Here is a 23,244-nt window from a genome sequence, read left to right as displayed (position 1 = left end):
TGGTTATGTTAATCCTGGGACCACACTTTGAAAACCACTGGGCTAGTAGTTCTCACTCCTGGAGGTACATTAGAATAACCTGGGAAAACTTTTAATATATGTAATGCCTGGGTCCCAGCCCAGACCAATTTAATCAAAATCAGTAGGTGTGGGACCCAAACACTGTTTGGTGTAAAAGAAACCATCCTTTTCCTCTCCTGGAATTTCCACAGGTCTATGAAATAGGAACTTCTGCCTCATTGGCAAATTAGGAACAAACATGTCTCTGAGACAGTGCATTTTCAGAATGCCACATTTCTTTACAACAGTAGTTCTCAAAATGTGGTCCCTGGGCTAGCATCTTCTGTTTCACCTGGGCTCCATGCCAGACAGAACTACTGAACCAGAAGCTAGGGTTTTGGAGCCCAGCAAGCTGCATTTAACAAGCTCTTCAGGTGATTCTGATGCACACTCTATTAGGTGAGTAGTGATTTGATAGTTAATCAATCATACACATTTTCAAACATAACTGTGCAGTAGAATCACCTGGGGAGCTCTTAAAAAAACTTTAGATATTCTGATAATTGTCCTGGATAGGCATCAAAATTTTAAAGCACAGCAATTGTTATACAGCTATGTAATGACTAAGATAAGTATTGTTTTTTAACCAATTAACCTAACCATTTATAATGCCTGTGGTTCTATTTCCACATGAATGAATAGATCTTCTAGCTGACCAAATTTTCTGTAAATGGACATGCCAATTACAGTTACCATCACCTTGTCCTGTAGTGAGTGAACTTGTAGTAAAGTATGTATGAGGTATACTACATGGGAAATATAAAGGTAAACACTACAACTACTACTACAAGTAACACAACAGAGCATTTGAGGATTTATAGTATAGAAAGGAAAAGAGGATGGTAGATTAATTGCAAAAATGGACACAATTATTTTCCTCCCCATAACCATACTCCTTTGCAATGTGACTCTGACACTCTTCCCATCAAGAGGTCCTGATCCTTGAATCAGGACTGGCTATGTGCCTCGACTGGATTGATAGCATGTGGCCGAAGTGACACTGTGGCATTCCTCAGACCAAGCCTCAAGCGACTTTGTGCACATCTACATTCTCTCTTATGAGAAGTAGCTCAAGCTAGACTCCTGGAGGATGAAAGACCACATGGAGCAGAGCTCAGTACCAGCTGAGGCCATCATCCTAGTTCAGCAACCCTTAATCAGTTTAACAGCTGACAGGGACACATGAAGGAGCCCAACTGAAACCAAAAGAACCAACTAGTTGGGCTTAGCCCAAATTGCTGATCAATAGAACCATGAGCTAACTAGATAATCATTGTTTTAAGTCACTAAATTGTGGGTGGTTCATCAGGTAGCAAAGCCTAACCCATTCAGTTGGTATAAAATTAGTCCAGGTATTCTTAACCTGAATCAATGAGAGTTAATGTAAGACTCAGTGGTTTACCAACAACTGGATGCAGGAAGAAGAGAGAGTAAATGCACGGTGCCTGAAATCAGGCAGCTTTAACTCCTTTGACATCTTAACATATTAGCATCAAAAATGATGATGCTAATATGAAAATGATTTTTTAAAAATGTAATCAGCTAAGATTTTTCATGAAAATTATTTTTGTCAGCAAAGGTGGGGAAGTTTTGTGATCCACAGCAAGGGAGACCTGGGTCACATGGGTAGCAGAAAACTTTTAGCATTGAGCAAGGGAGAAGAGTCTATAGCATTAGGTAAGTGAATCTCAGAGCTATGTGAAAGGGGCTGATCACCTGCTTAAAGGGCTCATAACATTTATGGGGGATTGATATGAAATGAAAGAGTTTCATCAAATTGTTCAGTCTTCTAATCTTTTTTTTTTTTTTTTGTCTTTTTGTGACTGGTAAGGGGATCGCACCCCTTGGCTTGGTGTCGCCCGCACGCGAGTGCACTGGCCATTCCTATATAGGATCTGAACCCACGGTGGGAGCGCCGCTGCACTCCCAAGCGCCGCACTCTCCCGAGTGCGCCACGGGGCCGGCCCGGTCTTTTAATCTTTTAACTATAGACATGCCTCCTTGTATATGACAGTGGTTGTTTTCTTATCAATGTAATGTGGCAAATCTGTATATATATATTTTTTCTGGTGAAGAGAATCTGTGGCTGTCTTTTCGTTCTCAAATGGATTATTGAAAGCCAACCCCTACCCCAAGTTAACAATCCATAAATGATTAACAACAAAAATCAAAGTGTCTATGCAGAATGGTAAATATGTAGAGTATGGATGACTGTTTTAACAGTTTGAAAAGTGAATACATCTCTCGGGCCACTGTTAGGAAAAGAGATACTGTTTATGGGCACCATGTGCCAGATACTTCACGTGTGCTGTTTCATTTAATCCTCAAACATGCTTTACGTGGTAGTTGTCAGCATCTTCGTTTTACAGAGACACTAAGGCTGAAGGTTATGGGGCTAGTGAATCAGTCTGGGTACTTTGTTGATTGCAAGCAACAGGAAAACCAACTCCAACTGTCTTAAATAACACATGCAATTAGCTCATGTAATTGGAAAGGAGCGAGGTAGGTGAAGCTTCAGTTATGGTTTGACTGGGACTTCAGTTCATTTGCTCTGAGATTCTTTAAGTTCAGCCTTTCTCCTTACTTTGGCTTTGTATTCCAGTGGCTTATCTTACGGTACCTGCAGCAGGTTTAAGCCTCTGACCTGTACACATTCTTTAGAAGAAGAAAACAGTGCATGAAATGCTTATGCTTCACGAAGATGGAACAAACTTAGGTCACGTGTCCACTTCTGAATCAATCTCTGTGGCTTTAAGAAAGCTACATGCACACGCCTTTGGCTTTATGCTGACTGGCTTAAATGATCAAGGGTCATCCCTTGAGCAATGGACAAGACCTTTCTCAACCAAAGCCCTTAGTTCCCACACAGTGGCAGAGGGAAGGAACAGAGGCCTTTAACATTGACCTTGGCTAGTAGGTGGTGTAAACAGCATTTGAACCATTTGATCTCCAACTCCAACCTCACATTCTTTCTCTTATGCCTACACTGTTCTCTTCCAGGAAGCAGGACTTAGGCTAGGTCTTCAGGGTTGGGCAAAAGGAGGTGATCTTAAAATGTTCACTAACTTGTAAGAGCTTTTGAGGTCTAGAAATGAAAAGCACGATTGTATGTGACTTCTGAGAGTTAACAGTAAGGGTTGTCCCTTCCTCCATTGGTAGAATTATTAGAAGACTAGCAGTCATTTTGTTCTACTATCCTGACAATTCAGGGAATTTTTATAAGCAGCAATTTTTGTAGAAGAGGGGTTAAAATGACTTCTTAGACGTCGACAGTCCATCTCTAATAATGTGCATTAGCAGAAGGAAGACAAAGCTACGATTCAGCTGCTAGGTCTTGGTGATGTCATAAACCCTTATGACAGCAGTAGAGCTTTAAGATTGAATTACCTTCTTTGTACCCACTGAAGGAGCAGACCTTCTTGTGTATAATACATTGTGTAAGCTAAACAGCGTTTGGCGGTTTTCACATGGTGCACGGGAAGAAGGGAACTTGATCTGTGAACCCAGAAGATCATGAATCTGATATGTGGAGAGACAATTGAACCCTGCAAATTGCTTTGGTCTCTGATATGTAATTTTCAAATTAAATAAATTAATATGTGCTGACATTTTCCTAACCTAATCTTGACATCATAGTTTGATTATTCTAATGACAAGTCCAAGTTGAGCACTTTATTACGTAACTAATAACACTATAATCCAATATCATAAGATCAGTGAATGATTCAAATACATCAAAATTTATAAGTTGAAAAGCATATAGCAGGCAAGGGGATTAAATCAAGTCTGCTTCTTTTCTCTCGGCAATGGAACGTTTTGTTAGAATATTACCAATTGAATATTCCAGGAGTCGAAGACATGGACAGTTCATTCAGAATTTGAATTTACAAGGCAAAAATATCAGGTTTGAAAATCAGAAGGGCTGTGGGTGATAGAGAATTGGTAGAAGAAAATGGGGTGAACAGATCATTAGAAAGTATTATTAAAATGAGGTTTTTCTTTTTAACAATTTCTTTGTATTTTTGGTCATTATTTTGACGTTCTCATTTTTACTTAATATGGGGGTATTTAAAAGTAAGATTTTTCTCTCATTATATGTTTTTTTCCTAGAAAAATTCAGGGTGACTAAGAAATTATGAGTCACGGTTTGCCTTAATTCATATGCAATTACTGAGAACAAACCTCAATCATCAAAACAGATCAAAATCTGTTTGAATTAGAGTTTTGAAAATTTTTTGATAAAACATTTCAAAAAGAAACTCATAAAAGCCCTTTGGCTATCTGTGGTTGTTTACAGTAGAGCTGAATGTGAAATTAAATCCAAGTTGCGAACAGTCCAAAGATTCATCAAGGGAACACCCAAATCACTGCTTAAAAAAACTGCTCTTAGGTATCGACTACTGTCAGATGTGTTCAAAATGGAAAAAAATAGTAATATATTAACTTAAATCATATAAACACAAGAAAAAATATTTAATAAAAAAAGACAGATCTTGTCATTTAGGGTTGATTTGTTTGTCTCTTAACACTAGTGATTACGCAAGGACTTGATATTGTCGAATAATAATGACCAATTCTTTTATTAATAGTGGCAGATCTTTCATTTTGCCTGATTAATTCTTATATAATGTAAGTACAATGCATTTAACCTACTCAGATGTGTACAGTGATCTTGTTCTCCTGAAAACTTCTAGACATTAAAAGAAGAAATCATCTTGTCAGTTGCACCATTTTTGAATAATGAAGCACTATTCTAACATATTTATTATAGAGAAGGTTTGATAGAGCAAACGTACCCTAAATATAAAACCAGTAAAAGACTTTTAAATTTATAGTTTCTTGCTGCATTCACTTCTACCTTTTCTGGGATACTGTGGCTTCCTCCTATGTGTAAGTTCCCCTTCCAAATGTTTTTCCTAAAGACTGACTTGTGACTTGAGGCAAGTTGGACTGGCTAGCCTAAGCTTGGCTCAACATTGGTGCCAACCCAGATAGACAGAACCTGTGGATTTTTCACCAGCCCACAGGCTTTATCTAGTGTGAATGGAATGCAGCAGTCATTAATGATGTACTTTGAAGCCTATTGCCCCAAGGGGACTGATTCAAATCCCACCTATACCTAAGAGGTAAGTCTTGGAAAAAAATGTTATTGCAGACTGAGGGCTGTGCGGTCAATTATGTGAAATGAGTTGGTGGTTTGAGTCAGGAGCTCAGTTGATTATACTCCAACTCACAAAAAACACCAATACAATTTATACCCTTGTTGGCAGTATCTTCAAAGAGCAACTTAATGCTGACTGAGTGGTCATCTTCTACTCTGATATTTCTTGTGGGGCTCACAGAAGAACACTTACTTTTTGGATGACTCTAAGGTCTCTGCTCAGAAGAAATGAAAATGCTCACTTCTACAGTGTCAGTTGTCAGAAGAGCTTAGTTAAACTGAAGATGCTTTATAAAGACACTCCTTGGCCTATGAAGATTTGTATTGGTAGACTTTAGACAGAGCTCAGTTTCACACAACAATATAATACATTGGTTTTCATGGATTATCAGATATTGGGGCTGGGTGGAGCAAATAAATCTGCAAGTTCCTGGATAAGCAGAAATCTAGTACTGAAACTACAATGAGGAATAACCTTTCTTAAAAAGGTCACCTTGAATTTTTGAGTTGGAAGATGCTTGAAATGAAAATAAAAGAGATGAACATTAAATACCTACAACAAGCCTATAAGGGAGTTACTGTTTTATTTCACAGAAGAAGAATATAAGTACCATTGACTAAAGTCAAAGAAAGAAACAGAACTGGATCTAGAATTCAGGCTTTAAAATGCTCATATTGAGCATGTTTCCTCCCTCCCAATCACCTTCCTTTTCTTCTTTCCTTCTTTGCCCAATTAAAAATAAGATAATTTTCATAAACTAAAAATGCGAGGCTCTACACAGCCTGATTCTTGCCACAAGGAGCTTCCAATCGAGTCCTTGGATCAGACCACGCTTTGTTCCTGGAAATAGGACAGAGGAAGAAGTTCACACTAAACTGCTAGGTCAGGCCAGAGCAAACTGACGTTTATAAAATCTGGAAAACTCTGTCTTGCCCCCAGGCCAGGGACTGTCCCTTTGAGAGGGGATGAAAGTGTATGAGGCCTCAGGTAGGCTCACTGAGTGTGCAGAACATCAGCGACACAGGAAGGCAGCACCTGCTGCAGGCTTGGAATCGGGAAAACTCTCATAGTGTGTGTGCAGCAGAAACCACTCAGGGGTGGAGCGTAACCGCTCAGCCTAAAGCCTTTGCATGTTGTAAAAAACATTTCTTTCTCTAATAATAGCACCAGATACACATGTGCACACACACACATGGGGTATCTATTTCTGGTATGTCTGTCTCTCATCTCACCCTCTTCCATCCTAAATTCCCAGCAAGCTCTGTAGCCGCTTGATTCTTAGTATCTTATACCTAAGGCAGGAGCAATCTGAGTGCTTCCTTCTTTGTTGTACAGAATCCCATTTTCCCCAGGAAATGCATCACATCTATTAATAGAGCCAATGAATCCTAATTAGTTAATACACACCCATATTTTGCCTTCATCCCCCCAGAGTTATTGCTTCGATTTAGTGCATAATTCCAACGATGATATTAATGATATAATAAATCATTTAAGGACTAAGGAGAAGGGTGGTATATTAGTCAGAGACCCCATGGGAAACAGAAGGCATGTTTGATGAACAGTAGTTTGAAGTTTATTTACAAAGGGTCTATTTAGAAAGCCATGGGTGGGGTGGAAGATAACCACCAGGTAAACTGAAGTAACCTGGAGTTTGTGATCTGTTATTACATCACAACTACACTTACACTTGAAGGAGTGAGGGGAAAAAGCCATTACCAGGGCCCACAAAGAGTGAGGCATGCCGAGGAGGTGGCTTGTCAGGGGCAGCGACCTTCAGTCTAGTAAACGGCCCACCCGAGATGACCTCATAGGAAGGGAGCCTGAGGACTGAGAATCTTCCCTTGTCCTTATTCTCTTCCATGTCTTCTTGGGGCTCCCACTGTGTGAATCCAGCTGGAAGCAAGTGGACAAGGGACTATATACATAGTGCAAGTGGAGAAGGGCGGAAGGTGGGTCTGCAGGTGCAAACAGAAGACACCTAGCGCTGGGACATTTGTCAACAGGTAGGGTGTTTGACAGAACCCTTCCCATGGTGTGGCATAGGCTCCTATCTATTTCTTCCAACTGAGAAGCTGAACCCAATGTCACAGGTTTTGGAATGTGAAGCTACGATGATACAACTTTATACCATCTTTGAAGGTCCATTAGTTCCTAAAGCAACATAAAGCTGATAGACGATTTGTGGTTACTTCAGTCTCCTTTTTTATTTTTTTTCAGCTTCTCACTATTTTCTGCTTCTCTTTTGAAGAATTGGCCAAATAAAATGGAGAGTGACCCGTAATACAGCTGGTCACTAAAAAGTCCTGGTGATAAAAGAAGCAAAAAAAAAAAAGAAAAGAAAAAGAAAGAATAAGAATTTTGTACATAGTCAAAAATTAATCGATTCCTTCATTAGTCTCCATCACAAGCATTTACTGAGCAACTACAGGACGAGAGAAACCATGCTAGGTGTTACATGTAAAGACTTATTGGTCAGTGTTCTCAACTGGGAAGAGTTATAGTTCGATTGTGTGGGGGTGCATGAGGACGGGCAAATGAAAATACAATCCTAAGAAGTGAAACACTTATTGTACAGTTTTAATTACAAAGAATGAATGAAAATGCTAGAGGGTAAGTAGAAGGAACTCTGGAGGTACCATTCTCCCTCACTGGGGCCAAGTCAGGAAAGGTTTCTAAAAGGAAGGGATGTCTGAGATGAATTTCTAAGGACAAATAGAATTAATTAGGTGAAGGAGCATAAGAACATTCCAAGAAGATAAAATACTGTATGTGACAGAAGAGTTGTGAGAATGGACTGTGAATCTAAAGGGTTAGAATGCAAGCCATGAAAAAACTGGAGGGGACATGGGACTGTTGACAGAGCTGACAGAGGGTCAGGTAAGAGCCAATTTTGTTGAGCCTCTTGTGCCATCAAGGAATTTGTTTTTTATGATGATGGCACCAGGAGGGCACTGAAGGATGCATATTGGAAGTGACATACACACATTTCCATGTGAAAAGTTCTTTTTGGCAGCTGCAGAAGGGTTGGCTGGAATTCAGCAAGACTGGAGGCAGAGGCTCGCACTGGGAATCAGGGAGACAGGAGCAGGTCTGAACGGAGAAGCTGTAGCAAGAAGGCTAGAGACGAGGGGAGAGGGTCAAGAGATCGTACGAACCATTGCTGATTGAATGTCGGAAGACACGGATGATTCTGTCCTGTTTTCATCCGATACAACGGGGAGCTGTTGGACCATTCACTGAGGTGTGGGTAACACCAAGTGGGACAAGTATGATGAGGAGACAAGGGATCCATTTCAGATATTTGGGTTTGAGATGCCACTGGTATGCCCAGGTGGAGATGTCCAGATTGTTAGGCAGCTGGGGAAACAGACTGCACAGTGGGCTTCGATGTTCATTGCTATGTCCAAAGTGCTGAAAGTTAGCAATATCACAGACTTGAAGTATATAATGCATCTTTTTTTTTTTTCCCCTTTTTTTCGTGACCAGCACTCAGCCAGTGAGCGCACCAGCCATTCCTATATAGGATCTGAACCCGCAGCGGGAGCGTCGCTGCACTCCCAGCGCCGCACTTTCCCTAGTGCGCCACGGGCTCGGCCCATATAATGCATCTTTTGGTGGTGGCAGAATCCAGGCCAAGTGAAATGTTTCATAGTTTTTTCTATTATTATCTTTTTTATTGAAACATGGTTGATCGTACATGTCTGTGGGGTGGCATTGAATATCAATACCTGTGTGCGGTATGTGATGCTCAAACCAGGATAATTAGTATATTCAACACTTTACACTGTAATCGATTTTCATGGCCCTTTACCAATTCCTTCCTTGTTTCCCTCCCTCTCCCCTTTCCCATCTCTGGTAACCTCAATTTTGTTCTCTCCTTTTCAAAGTTCAATATATTATTGTGATTGCTGTGTCTTTATTTTTTTATTTCTTTGTTTATTTTTTAGCTTGTAGTTATGAGTGAGGACATGTGGTATTTCTCTTTCTGTATACCTGGCTTATATCACTTGACAAATTTTTTTCTAAATTCATGTTTCTGTGAATAGCAGTATTTATTTCTTTTTTATGGCAGAGTAGTATTCCATTGTGTAAATATACCACATGTTCCATTCAATGATGGACATTAAGGTTGGTTCTATCTCTTGGCTATTGTAAATAGAGCTGTGATGAACATAGGAGTGCGGGTATCCCTTCGACTTGATGATTTCCATTCCTCTGGGTATATTCCCAGCAGTGGAATAGCTGGGTCGTATGGTAGATCTATCTGTAATTGTTTGAGGAAACTCCATACCGTTTTCCATAAGGCTGCACCAATTTACAGTCCCACCAATAGTGTAGGAGGGGTCCCCTTTCTCCACATTCTTGCCAACATTTTTTATTCTGTCTTTTTGATCATAGTTAGTCTAACTGGGGTGTCATATTTTAATTCTCTCTCAGCAAAACAACAACAACAACAACCACAAAAATAGCAAGCTCCAGTTGCATTTGTAAGAATTTGTGCATGAGGTGGGGGGCGGCAGTGGTAGTGGAAGGCAAAAAGGCAGATTTGCCTCTTCTTGACAAATAGGACCAGGAATAAAATGGAAATGAAAATCTAGAACAACACATTATGTTAGAGAATTTTAGAAATCAGGGCAATGTTCTAATGAACAAATATACAAATATGAGGGTACTTCAGAAAGTTCAAGTTAAAATAGAATTAAGAGATAATACGAATCTTTCCATGAACTTTTTGAAGTACTTTTGTATAATGTGATAAATAATGGGGTTTCTTTTAAGTAGGTGAGAAAATAATCTTGCCATTGTGGACTGAACATTGAATATGAGTCAGCACAAATGAGCAGTTGTTACCAGAGAGAGCAGAAGCCAAAACACTAAATTTTGGAATATGTATTAAGGAATATAAGTCACGGTTAAAAGCTACATTTAAGTGCTGGGTAACGTTCAGAGAAGTTGGCAAGCATCCAAATAAATTAACTGCTTTAGAAAAATGTGAGATGCCATAATGTAGCAAAAGTAATATTTGAGGTTGACTTTTAGGTACCCTATTATATTAGTTAATATCTGCTGCTGATGCTAGTTGCCTAATTAGTACTTACCTGTGAAATAAAGTAGTTTTAGAAGCTTTGCCATTGAAGCCGACCAAATTTTACAGGCTAATGCTGTGTTTCTCTCCACTTATTTCCACTGTGCATTTTTAATTCTGGGTGTCTTGCATTTATGAACTTTACTTGACTTATTTCAATACTTATTTTGAGTTAATGAGTGATCAACTTGGCAACACAGGCTTACATGGATAATTAAGGATGTATGAGATATAAACCAGCTAATATGAATTCTTACTAAAGAAAAACCATTTGCTTCTGTTTTGCAAATACCCTTCTTATCAACCCACTAGACCATGCCGGCTTTAAGAGCCATCATAATCTATCGCATAAAATGTCAATTATTACTTTGGAAGGCTTCAAGTGCATATTATTAACCTAAGAGGCTGTAATGGGCACCACTGAATACTTTATACTATCTCATCAAAATCTTTTTATATAGTAAAAAGTATAATACGCTTTCAGCTAAATTCCAGAAGTTTGTAGACATGCCAACTGGAAAACATTATTCTTTTCTGGCACCGTTATGGGAGTGTGGGGTGAGGGGAAACATCTCAAGGCTTTTGATGCTAACGGAACAAAGCATGAGAGGAATTTCCTAAGTTTTATCATATCTTTTTATGGGTAACCCTACAACTAGGGATGTGCACATGGGCAAAATACTTTGAGGAATTATTAGTTATAAAAGAGAAGGAAAAGATTGATCTTATCCTCTAAGTGTTGTTATTAAATAGCTGGTTTAATGAGGTTTTTAAGCCAGTTTTTTGGGCAGCTTATGAACATAATGCCTGAAAAAATATATGGTTCACATCAGTATCCACACTCACATGTTTCAAAGAAATATCCACACCTCTTCACTCTGTTGAATCTACGTTCTATCGAGTGTTGCCAGGCTGAGAATTTAAAATGCATGTGTTATACAGAAATTTTCCTTGTAATGACATTTCCATATTCCACTTATTTTAATGATTATCCACTGAAAACGAATTGTGTGTTTAGCATTATTTACCACAGCTCTAAGCCTGGCTAGCACATAAATGCTGTGATAATGAGTTCAGACCCAAGAGAACAGAATAAGCTCTGATAATTAAAAAAAAAAAAAAAGATAACACCTCAATATAGGAGAAGAAAAATGGTGTAAAAGGTCATCTAGCTACATAACAAAGTAGAACATACTCACTTTTTCCTTACAGTCCTTGACTAAATTTCTGACTGTTAAAATCTTAGATATATTTTAGAGCCTCCATTCAAAAGTTCCTTAAAACTTATCTTCCTATAAGGGGTGTTGGTGACATCATAACGAGTCTCTATCCTAAAGCACCATTGATAGTGCTGAATGATAGACAATTAATGAGAGTGTCTTTGATTCCTGAAGATGATTGATATTGATTTGTATATTTCCATACAGGATTTCAAATGCGCACTTCTTCATGTACCTGTTTATGATTTCACCGGGGTTGGCTCTCCTCTTTCCTTACCGTTCCTCTTCCAAAAGTTGACTTACTCTTTCTCTCTCCCTCTCACTCTTTCTCACTTAATTATTATCATTACTTTGGGGGGAAGCAGATTTGTTCCCAATCTCTATCCAAGCTTAAGAACAAAACAGATAATGCCCCATTACCCCACTGAAAATGAACAAGAGAAAATATACATGACTTGATCTTGTATGTATTTAATCATGCCGGTTACTTATTGCTGTGGTTTCCTGAATGTGGGATGGTAGCTAATAATTACAGGTTGAGGGGTGAGGGGATGTGGCTAATGTATGCACAGGCTGCTATGACCCTTTGTGGTTCCTGTGGTCCCTCAGCTAGCTCTCTAAGGCTGGGACATCTGAGGAAATGGTTCACCCAGAATAACTGATTCAGGTCCAGTTAGGCGCCTACTAGGTTATACATAGAGGGGGATGAAGAGCTATTGTCTGGGTAACTCTCTAAGGCAAACTCATGAGGATAAACAACAGTCTAGAATAATAAGTAACATTCCTATAGCATAGGATAACTGACAAAACACTTTTATTTTGTTGTTCCTTACCCCAGCCTTTCAAGATAGGTGTTATTACATTCTGCATTTTATAGGTGTGTGACAATGAGTCTTAGTGTTATTAGGCAACCTGACCAAGGTCCCTCAACTACATGTACTTCAGCCACTCATCCATCATCTGTATTGTCAATGGGTTTTGAAGGAAATAAAAATTTGCTCTTAGGCAAAAAAAAAAAAAAAAAAAAAAAAAATGCTTTTTATCAAAATTAAGGCCAAGGAACAACCTGTGATAATTAATTAAAAAACAAAACATAAAACAAGCATCACAACTGCCTGGAGCATCACTTCATTGAGATAAAAGAAAAGCAACCACACAAAAGTTGGCTTATTCACAGGCGTTCCAACCCAACAAGGTGTCATTGCTCCTACCAAAGTCTCCCAGAGGAAAGAGCCTTTTGTGTCTCAAATTTTAGAGTGGAGAGCACTTAATGGGGTTTTCATAAGTGCTTTTTTATTCCACATAAATTCTATATGTATAATCTCAGGCGTATGCTGACACCCACAGTAATATTGTAATGTATTCAGCTAGCTTAATTACTTTTCTTTCCACGTATGTTCAGACAACAATCATAAATATCCAAGTGGAAATAAAAAACTAAGCTAGACACCTGGATATTGTCGAATATGCAGATATTTATTGCATATAAATGCTGTCCACCTGTGCTCAGCAGGTCTACATGTAGATAGTATCTGTAGTCTTGTGATACCACCTAATTTCAAGTTAAAGAATTAGAAAGTTGCTACTTCTCAAATATACCCCCAAATTAACTTCATCATGGGGGAAAGTAGTGTTCATTTCCTCATCAACATTCTTCTATTCAGTAAAGTAGATAACTGAACTTGAATGAATATATCTTTTCCCCATGAGACTAAATAAAGGTGTTTTAATTTAAACTGAAAAAAATCCAGTTTTAAATATTTTCTGTTCCTTAAATTAGTCTTTATAAGCAAAAAGTTGTTTAATATTGACATTGACAAAACATTCTAATGAGCGGTGAAATTTTTGCTCTCCATTTAAATATCTTATTAATACCTAGACACAAAACGTCATTGTCCTGTTTCATATAGAAACTGCTAGTTTATTTTGTTTAAAAAATGGGGAAATAAACTCCTGTTTTGACCTTCTCTTTGTTGTTCTAGCCATGTGTCATTGACACTGGCGTGACTTGCCATGGGAAGGTGCAATGAGGCAAGACTGGGATTGTAACAATTATTAACCTACAAATATGCTATGGCAAAGTCAATGCAAGCCAGAGTGACACTTCTAAATATCTCAGGAAATACTGCTCATGTTTGAACTATTCATTTTATTAATTTTTTTTTGATGAAAAAGGAGAAATTTAAATATAACGAGTGACCTAATGTCATTAATTGGGCATTTCACATGGACTGATAGATTGGAATCCCCTCCCTGCTTTGGTGGTAATTTATTTAGCTGGGAAAGCTTGGATTCGGTGCAGCATCTGGTTTTCAGCGATATCCTGCTGGTCTTATCCAATTTTCCAGCTGGGAGCATGAGGCACAGGGAGGTCGAATGACTTGCCTAAAGGTCACCTGGTAGCTCAACTGGGATTATAACTCAAAAATCTTTCAGATTTTCCCATTCTTTGCTCACTGGACCACAAAACTCCCTTGATCCTGTCTTCTCAAGCTTGCCTGAGCAGGAAGCAAATGTTTAGGCCTAGAAAAAAAAAAAAAAAAAAAACCCAAATTAAATACTGGCCACTATCATCTTCTTCAAAAACATGTTAAACTTCCATTGGTGTAACTCTGTGTCCTTTCGAACACGTGAACACCTGAGAACGTTTCTGTCCATGGGAGTGTTATCTCTTTCCAAATTGTCACCTTGCGAAAGTCCGTACCTATCACTAATCAGATGTTGCTTTTGGTGAAAACATTTTGGAAACTCCAATGATTTGATGCTTGTGGCAGGAGAATAGAACTGCTTGGGTATGTAATGGGTCTTGCTTGTATTATACTTAGCCAAATGGCACATGGCCCTTCCTCCCCTTCTACCAGCCCCCCAAGTGCTGGCTCATCCTATCTTAGAACTTTTAGGTTCACTCTTCCTTCAACCTGGAAATCCTCCCCATAATTTCCTCATGGCTGACAAAGTTTTATCATTCAGGTTCTAGTGGAAATGGCACCTTCTCAGAGAGAGGCCTGCTCTAACTTCCTAATGTAATGACTTTATCTGATGTCCTCACTTTCTTCTTCACTACATTTTTTAGCATTTAAAATTTTTGTTGATTTCATTTCCCTTTTATTCTCTGTGTTCTTATAGGAGTCTGATCTGTCTTGTTTTACAGTGTATCCTGGACAAAGTTTGATATATAGAACAAGCTCAATTAACATTCGTAGAAAGAATGAATAGCCATTCCTGATGAAAGAAGGGCTCTCTTCTCCTTTTTTTAGTATCATTCAAAGAGTTTCAAAAGGGATGCCCATGGGGTAGTGAGGGCAGATGGAGATGACCCTTAGTCAGCCAGCCAGATCAGGTGAATTAACCTCGAAGGTCAACAAGATGACGGATGACAGCTGTCCCTGTCAGATCACCCTCTCATCCATAGCTTCAACCTTGGAATTGCCCTCAGGCTTGGCTTGTGACCAGCAGAGGAAAATCGGTCTTCTTATATTTATCATTTTTGATCTAAATTCGTACTGCCCACTTTCACCACCCACGCCATTTACATGATTGATACTTAATGATGTTTGGTCACTTCCAAAAGCCGCATTTGTACTCGAAGACTGACTAATATGCAGAATATTGAAGAGAGTATCTCACACCTGAAAAGGAACTCGCCCAATTTTTCATATGCTGGAGTATCCTAGGGTGATGACTTTAAATAAATATCTTGCTAAAATGTTTAAGGTCATTAATGCTTTTAAAAAATTTGGCCAGAATATTTTCCAGGCTTGCTTGTTATACAGTTATTTGTGACTTTTGAAAGGAAATGAAACTGTATGGTACATAAATTCCTGTTGCTGGTGACTCTACACGTGAGCTACTCAGCATTTATAACCTAAGGGTCTGGTCATTGTTTTAGAGATGAGGAGACAGGACCATGGGATGAATTTTTCAAGAGGGGCTTCTGTTTCTGACATCCCAGTGGGTGCCTCCCTGTAGGCATTATGGAGGAAGGGCCTAAGCACCTGCTTACTCTGTCCTCCTTGCTGTGAGACCTCCTCAGAAGTCATTTCTGTAGGGACTGGCCATGTTGTCATCCACCATGCAAAACTATTGAAGTCACTGCATGATGGTCTGTGTGGCTTTGTTAGAGAACTGGATGACAGTGATCTCAGGCAGTGAGCAATTTCCCTCTCACTTTGCGAGGAGTGCTCTGGGGATATTTTGAGGTTACTGGGGGTGGGAGGGGGCAGAGTAAAACAAGTCACCTGTGTTACTGTCCTTTGACTTTTTGTCACTCTCATTAAAACTACTGCTGCATTCTTTCATTGATTCAGTATCAGCCTTCTGGCCGTCTTGACTAAGAGCTATCTATCTAGTTCAGAGATATTGATAGGCAGTTGCTACCATCACATCAACTTCTGAACTCCTGTGACAATTTGTAACTACCTGGTTGAGTGAAGTCGAGCCTCAAATTCATGTTATGAAAAAAAAAAGGAAGCATCTAGCAAACTATTAGAACCGAAGTAAATATTAAAATTGTCTTTTTCTCTTATCTTCATGTTTCAGAGGTTCTTCTCTGATCTTTTACGTGGCTCCCCAGACATACTGTACCCCTTTGTTTTGAAAAGTGTGATGAAGAATTCATTGGCTTCTTGAGTGGTCTAGTCATTATTTTGGCTTTCAGCAATTGTTTTGCTTTTATCATTAAGAAGGAATTAGATTGTGCTCACACTTTTTTTCTGGAAAAGTTAGCAAATCTCTCACGGGTAGGGATGGGTATTGAGAAAACAGAAGGTCTCACTAACGCATTTCTTTGTTTTGAGCCAACAAAAATGTGATATTTTCTTCTTTTTCACAGTTGGTATTAAAGCACCTCCCAATGTTCCAGGCACTCAGAGAGTCATACAATTTGTGTCATTAAACTGATGCTGGGAAACCTAACTGCAGATTGTTTTAAAACAGAAGCAAATGTCTATATTCAGAATATAAACCCCAGACACAATTCAAACAGAACACACTGGTGAGTGTAGTATAGTCTCAAAGAAAGAAAGCAGATTTCTTAAGACTTTTTCTAGTATATCATCACTTGAGCTTCACGCCTTTTAATTTATTTTTGAGAGATGAGCCTGTTGTGATCCTTTAGTCTTTTCATAAAATGACTTTGGGAGAAGAAATCGATAACTTACCTCATATAGTTGACAGCTATTTTTTCCTTTCCATTCAGATCAATGATTCTGTGGACCATTTTCTTATCATTGATCATGTTGAAATTAGGAAAAAATCTCTGGATGGGGGAGTCTGTGAACAGAGCTACTGAATGACAGCCAAGTCATAACGTCAAGTGTGTGCTCTCATCAGCACCTGATTGATGATGTTTTGAAGCACAGTGTTTATGTGACATCATGGGAAAATTTTCTTTTTCATTGCTTTTAGGAGTAAACAACCTGATTCTTTGGGACATACTTTACACTATCTTTTTCTATAAAGAAGTGAAAAACTTTTTTTCCAGGTAGTACTGTTTTGGAGTTACTTGAATTTATAAGAAATCATCAGAGGGTATGAATAAAAATAAATAAGAAAAAAATGAAATTCCTATTGGTCTGATTCTTCATTCATTTATTCATTCATTCCACAATATTTATTGATTGCCTATTATGTGCAATAGTGCAATATAGGATATTATATTACTTACATACCAAGTAGTAGGAACAAATTATTTGGGAATGCCATTCTTTTTTTGGAAATAGAGCTGGCAACAATTATAGTTCAGTTATTGCTGTGATCAAAACGTGTGTCTCAAAATTTATGTGTGGAAACTTAGTCACCAGTGGGACAGTGTTAAGAGGTGGAGCTTTTAGGAGGTGATTAAATCAAGAGGGTGAAGCTTTCCTGAATGGAATTAGCTCCCTTAGAAAAGAGGCGTCAGGAAGCTGTTTGCCACTTTCATTTCTTTTGACTTTCCACCTTCTGCCATGTGAGGACACAGCATTTGTCCCCTCCAGAGGATGCAACAACAAAGTGCCATCCTGGAAGCAGAGACTGAGCTATTGCCAGACACCAAACCTGCTGGTGCCTTGATCTTGAATTTCTCATTCTCCAGGACTGTGAGAAATAAATTTCTGTTATTTGTAAATTCCCCAGGCTTAGGTATTTTCTTATAGCAGCAAAAATGAACCAAGACAGTTATGTCTAGGATTTTAATTTATAATGGGCCCCACTTTTAGCCCCAAACTTGGAATCTCATGAAATGGAATGACCCCAAACAGTGATTGCCTTTTCCAGGGAGGAGGAAAGCACAGATTTTTTAAGTGCCAAGATGAATATGATAAGTAATAATCCTTCTTGCTCCAGATTCCTAGGTAGAAAGAGCTCAGGGGAACACAAATTGGCCACACAATTTTATCTATCTCCACACGCACACACACACACACACACACACATACAAAGAAGACATCCTCCACTTTTCTGCTATCTTCAGATGTCGAGAGAGAGAGAGACATCTGAAAGGGGCTGGAAAAGGGGTGGGTAGGAGGGAAACTCAAACATTAATGGGGAATAGAATTTCTCTTGCACTGTCCACAATACATATGTTTGTTAAAAAGCAAGAGGCGGGGAAGACATGCATGCCTGATGTTGAAGAAAAGCCTGTTTGTGCCTCACACACTGGAGAAATTGTTTAGGAACAGTTCATCCATGTGAAAATATAACCCATGTCATTTTGCCAGGGTCATTAAGACATTGAGCTGCCCAGTAAGGCCTGGTTGGGTAAATTCAAGATCCTGGGGGTGTACATGCTTTCTAGTGCCCAGTTTTTCTAAGATGGAAAAGAAAAAAAATGTCAGTGGAAATAAGGTTACAGAGTGCCACTTGCGTGGGCGAGACGGGGTCTCCATAGGGTGGGAACCAGCTGATCTCAGACATGGCCTATTCTTTTAGATTCTTCCCTGTTCTATTAGTAGGCAAAATGAGAAACAGAGAATAAATGCCCGGCACTAGCAGCAAGAGGAGAACAGTGGTATTTAGAGATGGGGAAGAGGGAAAGGTTACAAATCACTTTTGAAATGAATTTCTTATTCTCTTTTGACTATTGTCATATTCATGTTTCACAAACTCCCCAAGTGTCTGCAGATAAAATTCAGATCATGTGTTGTAGAAAGAAATGGCTTTACAGAGGAGCTTAGAGAACATGAAAGCTACATTTGGATGAATAAATATTCAAAGGCAGATAAGAAATATTGAAAAATGGACAAGATATTTTTCTTTAATACTATGCTAGGATAAATAACTAGTTCAGTCTCAATGTTAATTTTTTAAAAATTGAATTGACAATTGTGATTATGTTGGCTCATTTCCAGTATCCTAGGTTCTCTCTTATTGAAGACAGTGATAGAGCAATCATGTAATTCATTCAAAAAAATAATAACAAAGTCGTACTAACCTACAGTGGACGAGGCCTTTAATCTCTCTGGGCCTCAGTTTTTTTTCTGGAAATTGATGAAGTTTCTAGTTGATTTCTAAACTTGTTTTTTGAATTGTATGATATTTTCCAGCTTCAAAATTTCAGTAAAGGGTTTTTATAATTTGAATGCAGGTCTCAAAACTATTTGTATTTCTAGAAAAAAAATATAAAATAGCCCTCCCCGTTATGGTCTTCCTGCAATACCACCTGAGTGTGTGAGAGAAGAAAAATTTCTGAATTTCTCCTTATTAGCTATATTAACTATATTCCAGGAATTAAAAAAAATAATAATTCAATGGGAGCTTACTTTTTTTTTATCAATAAGGGAGTTGAGTAGTGTGGAACTTGCATTGAACCTAAGTGGAGCATTCAGCTTTAGTGTGACAGATTTCAAATTTCCTCCTAAACTAAGGACAGACGATTTATTTTAAAGGGCCTCTTTGAAAGAAATATATCTTTCTGCCTTTCTGCTTAAGGGTCTGTGAACATGTTTTAAGCTGCTTAGATTAAATGGCTTGAGAACTGTTCCTTATAAAAGTTTCTTTCTTTTTTTTCCTTCCAAGAACTAAGATGTGGTTTTCAAATCAAATTGGCAGGTACTTACAAAACCATGGGCCCTGAGTGTAGGACTGGAAACACGAGACCCTTGTAAAGATCTCACCACCATTAAGAAGTTTCTTTTGAGACGTTGGTATCAGCCCACTGATAAAATGTTGTAAAATAACTGCCATCCCCACCTTTTATAGGAGCAACGCTTGAATTAGTCAGAGCTGCTGGATTGTAATAAGGAAATGTGTGTTTAAAAAAATGAATTAAAGGAAAAGATGACCTCCGGGTTACTCTGGTCTGTTGATGGGGTCAGGGGAAGGAAGGTTCAAAACCTAGTAGGAGAGGGGTCAGTCTGACAGTGGATGTGAAAGTTCACAAGTCTGCATTATAAATAATATAAGTAGGAAATGAGTGTTTACTCCTCTCTAATGTTAGCAAACTGGAAGGATAAGTTGGTTTCCTTTTGACGCGAAAAAGATCTAAATGTGAGATGCTATTTTAAACAATGAACAGCTGTTTCATCTTGAACTAAAAAGAACAAAGAAAACACCATCAGGTCTACGTAGGATATATTGCAGTTTCCCGTGTGTGTGTGTGTGTGTGTGTGTGTGTGTGTGTGTGTGTGTGTGTGTGTGTGTGTGTGTGTGTGTGTGTGTGTGTGTGTGTGTGTGTTGGGGAGGGGGGTTGTTCCCCTCTTCTCTTTTTACTTAAGCTAATTGAAATGTCATTTTATCCTGGGATGTTTTCTTTTCCAACGGGGGATGTGAAAAGTTAAAATATTGAAGAATTTCCTTTGCATTATTTTGAACCAAAACAACTTTTCATTGCTTTGACATGGATTGTTTTCTTTGTTAATCCAACAGATATTAAGGCTTAGAATGGTAAATTGTATGCTTAATGGACAAATCATGATGGTCCATGGGTAATATATTTTAGGCAGGACTAAAGCAATACGGTGGCATTATATCATAGTCTAAGAGCTTTTACCTGCTCTGGAGAACAGCTGTCAATATAAAGTGTAGCCTAAGTCACCGATTTAAGAGATTTTAATTATCCAATTAATGCCTGAGGATATTAGAATTGCATTCACAGAAAAATTTAGGCATTAAAGTTTGGATGATTAAGGGAATACATTTCTGATTTCCAGAGCAAACTTCTTGAACATTTAACTTGAAACACCTCTTAAATTGATATGTATGTCTTTAAAAATTTGCATTAATATATAAAATTATTTGTCTTGGTTTAAATTTTGTATTGGAAATTGCTGAGGCTGAATGCATAGGACACAATTTTACATATATAATGGGTAGCAGGTTTATTTACTTCTTAATTCTCCATAGATATTTTATATCTGCCCTTCCAGTCCTAAGTTTTGTGAAAATGAAGAGGAATTATGTTAAATTATATTCTTCCAGATAAGAAAATACAAAATACACACACTTGCACACTTTTTACATTTCACCTGGAAAATATCCCGTTAAGTAAGTAAGCAGACAAACACACTCAAATGTTTACATTTATTACTTATCTGTTTCTAAAAGTCTGGCACATAAGATTGTGGGTTTTTTTTTTTTTTTTTAAGAAATGATTTTATTTAGCACTTTTTGTTATACAGATGCAGAAAGTGTGTCTGATGTTTTAGACCATTTCTAGCTCTCTTTTTAACTCATGAGACACATTTTAGTTAACTTTTCTTGAGACTTAATTTCTTCTAATTTTGTTTTTGGAATAAAAGATGAATTTCTCTAAATGAAAAACAGGAAATTCTAGCCCAGAAACTACTTTTTCTCTTCCTTCAGATATAGATCTGAAGAATACTAACATCTTGCAAAACTAAAAAAAAAAAAAGAAAAAGAAGGTAAAAGAAAAAAAAAATGTGTGCAAGATTTTCTTTTTTAATCCAGAGACTTGGTTATAGAACACATTAATAAATTGTCCTGTCAACCTGTAGGACGTGGGTTCAACTTCAATTGGTTTAATGGCCACAAATGCTTCCTTAGAAGAATTCCGGATTTCTGGATGGAGGAAGGAATGTCAGGGATTCTCAGGACAGGCCTGAGAACCTTCCCCCCTCCCCAGAAGGTGGTCTTAGGCAGTAATCACACCCTGCTGATAGGATTTGGCAGTTAAAATAGATGGAGGTCAGCCTGTCATTTTGTCTATTTAAATAAGTCACTTGTGATTAAGGATAAGCAGCAAGTTTTCTTTTCTTTCTCTCTCACTTTTGGGTCCTTAGCTTTCACTTCTTTTTCTGGTGTTTTTCATCTTCTTGTGTATTATTTCTCTCTGTCATTCTATTTGGTCTTTTAAATGGACAATATTCATGTTTCCTCCACCTTTCCCTGCTTGAGACATGGACTAGGGGACAGTGTATCACCTTATTTCATTCAAACCAAAAAAATATAAAGAGCAAAAATTGGCATTCAGGCTGAGACTTTTACTATATAGTACTAGATATTTTGTGACATCCAGAGACAGAGTCTAAACTTAGGAGTATCTGCCCTATCCCTCTCTGCTAAGAGAAGTCACTAGAATCTGCATTTTGTAATCAAGTTCATGGTAATTTCTCCACCTGCTCAGGTCCTTTGGTAGATAACCTTATATTTCTGCCTCATTTTAAATTAATTTTAAATTAAATTAAGTGTATAATTTTGTGCAAATGTCCACGAAGACTGCACTTTCTTTTAGGATTTTTCTTTGTTATACAAGAACAGGTCTTCATGCACTCACATACTTTTTCATAAAAGTAATAGCTGGTACACAAAGTGGAATCAATGGTGTGTAAGTATTTGCACCTGCCAACTGCTTTGCAGAAATTGTTTGCCACATGTCATTCTGAAATCCTGTTTCTCAGAGATTTTCCATTCGATGATCTTCCACCTCTGGCCTAGATGAGAATCTTCTGGCCGTCCACGCTATTTTGGAGGGAGGGTTTACAAGGGGACAGCATCTTGTTGAGTAAAAGTGGACCTGAAGGAAAAACAGCCACCTCTTGGGCACTACTTCACATTTTCTGCTCACCTTCTTCATCTTCTCCTTCTTCTTTTTTTTTTTTTAAAAAAAAATTTGTGAACCACCTGGCTTTGTGCAGGTTTAACTTGATGTTGTCCACTTTAGATGCATGGCATATTTCTTACTTCCTGCCCTGGGCAAGAACCCCAGGGTACTTAAAACATGAATGGCCTGGAAGTGTCAAAGGGTTACACTCCATGGGGCAACACTTAACCAATGGTGGGCAAGAGCTAGTGCATCTCTTGGGCAGAGAAACTGAAGCTCATGATGCAGCCTTTCAACATTGGCCAGTGGTGCTGAGCCCCACTGGGTCAGAGTGGTGATCCAAATGTACTGTGCATCAGGACTCCCCAGTCTTCTGCTCCTATTCTTGGAATCATTCCCCAAAGAAATAATTTGCACAGGATCTTGTCTCAGGCACTGCATTCTGGGGGAAACTGGCCTAAGAACAAAACAAAATGAAACCAGGAGAGATCTTCCTTCTAATGTGACTTGCTGCCTCATATTCCGGTTATTTAAGTACAGTTTTATTTCTCCTAAGAAAAAAGTTTGCTCCTTAAAGTTGGGGACAAATATGATCAGCCCCTGTTTTATGGCAAGCTCTCTGCCTTGAGAGATACAACATTGCAAGAGAAGATGCTGCTCAGAAGAAGGAACCTACTGTTTAGGGTTTATCCTCTTTGGACATTTCATTATAGAGGCTCAGCAAACTGATTGAAA

The sequence above is a fragment of the Cynocephalus volans genome, chromosome 1 (assembly GCF_027409185.1).
Source record: "Cynocephalus volans isolate mCynVol1 chromosome 1, mCynVol1.pri, whole genome shotgun sequence".
Classification (NCBI taxonomy): Eukaryota; Metazoa; Chordata; class Mammalia; order Dermoptera; family Cynocephalidae; genus Cynocephalus; species Cynocephalus volans.
The sequence above is the reverse complement of the archived record's forward strand: the minus strand, read 5'-3'. Positions refer to the sequence as shown.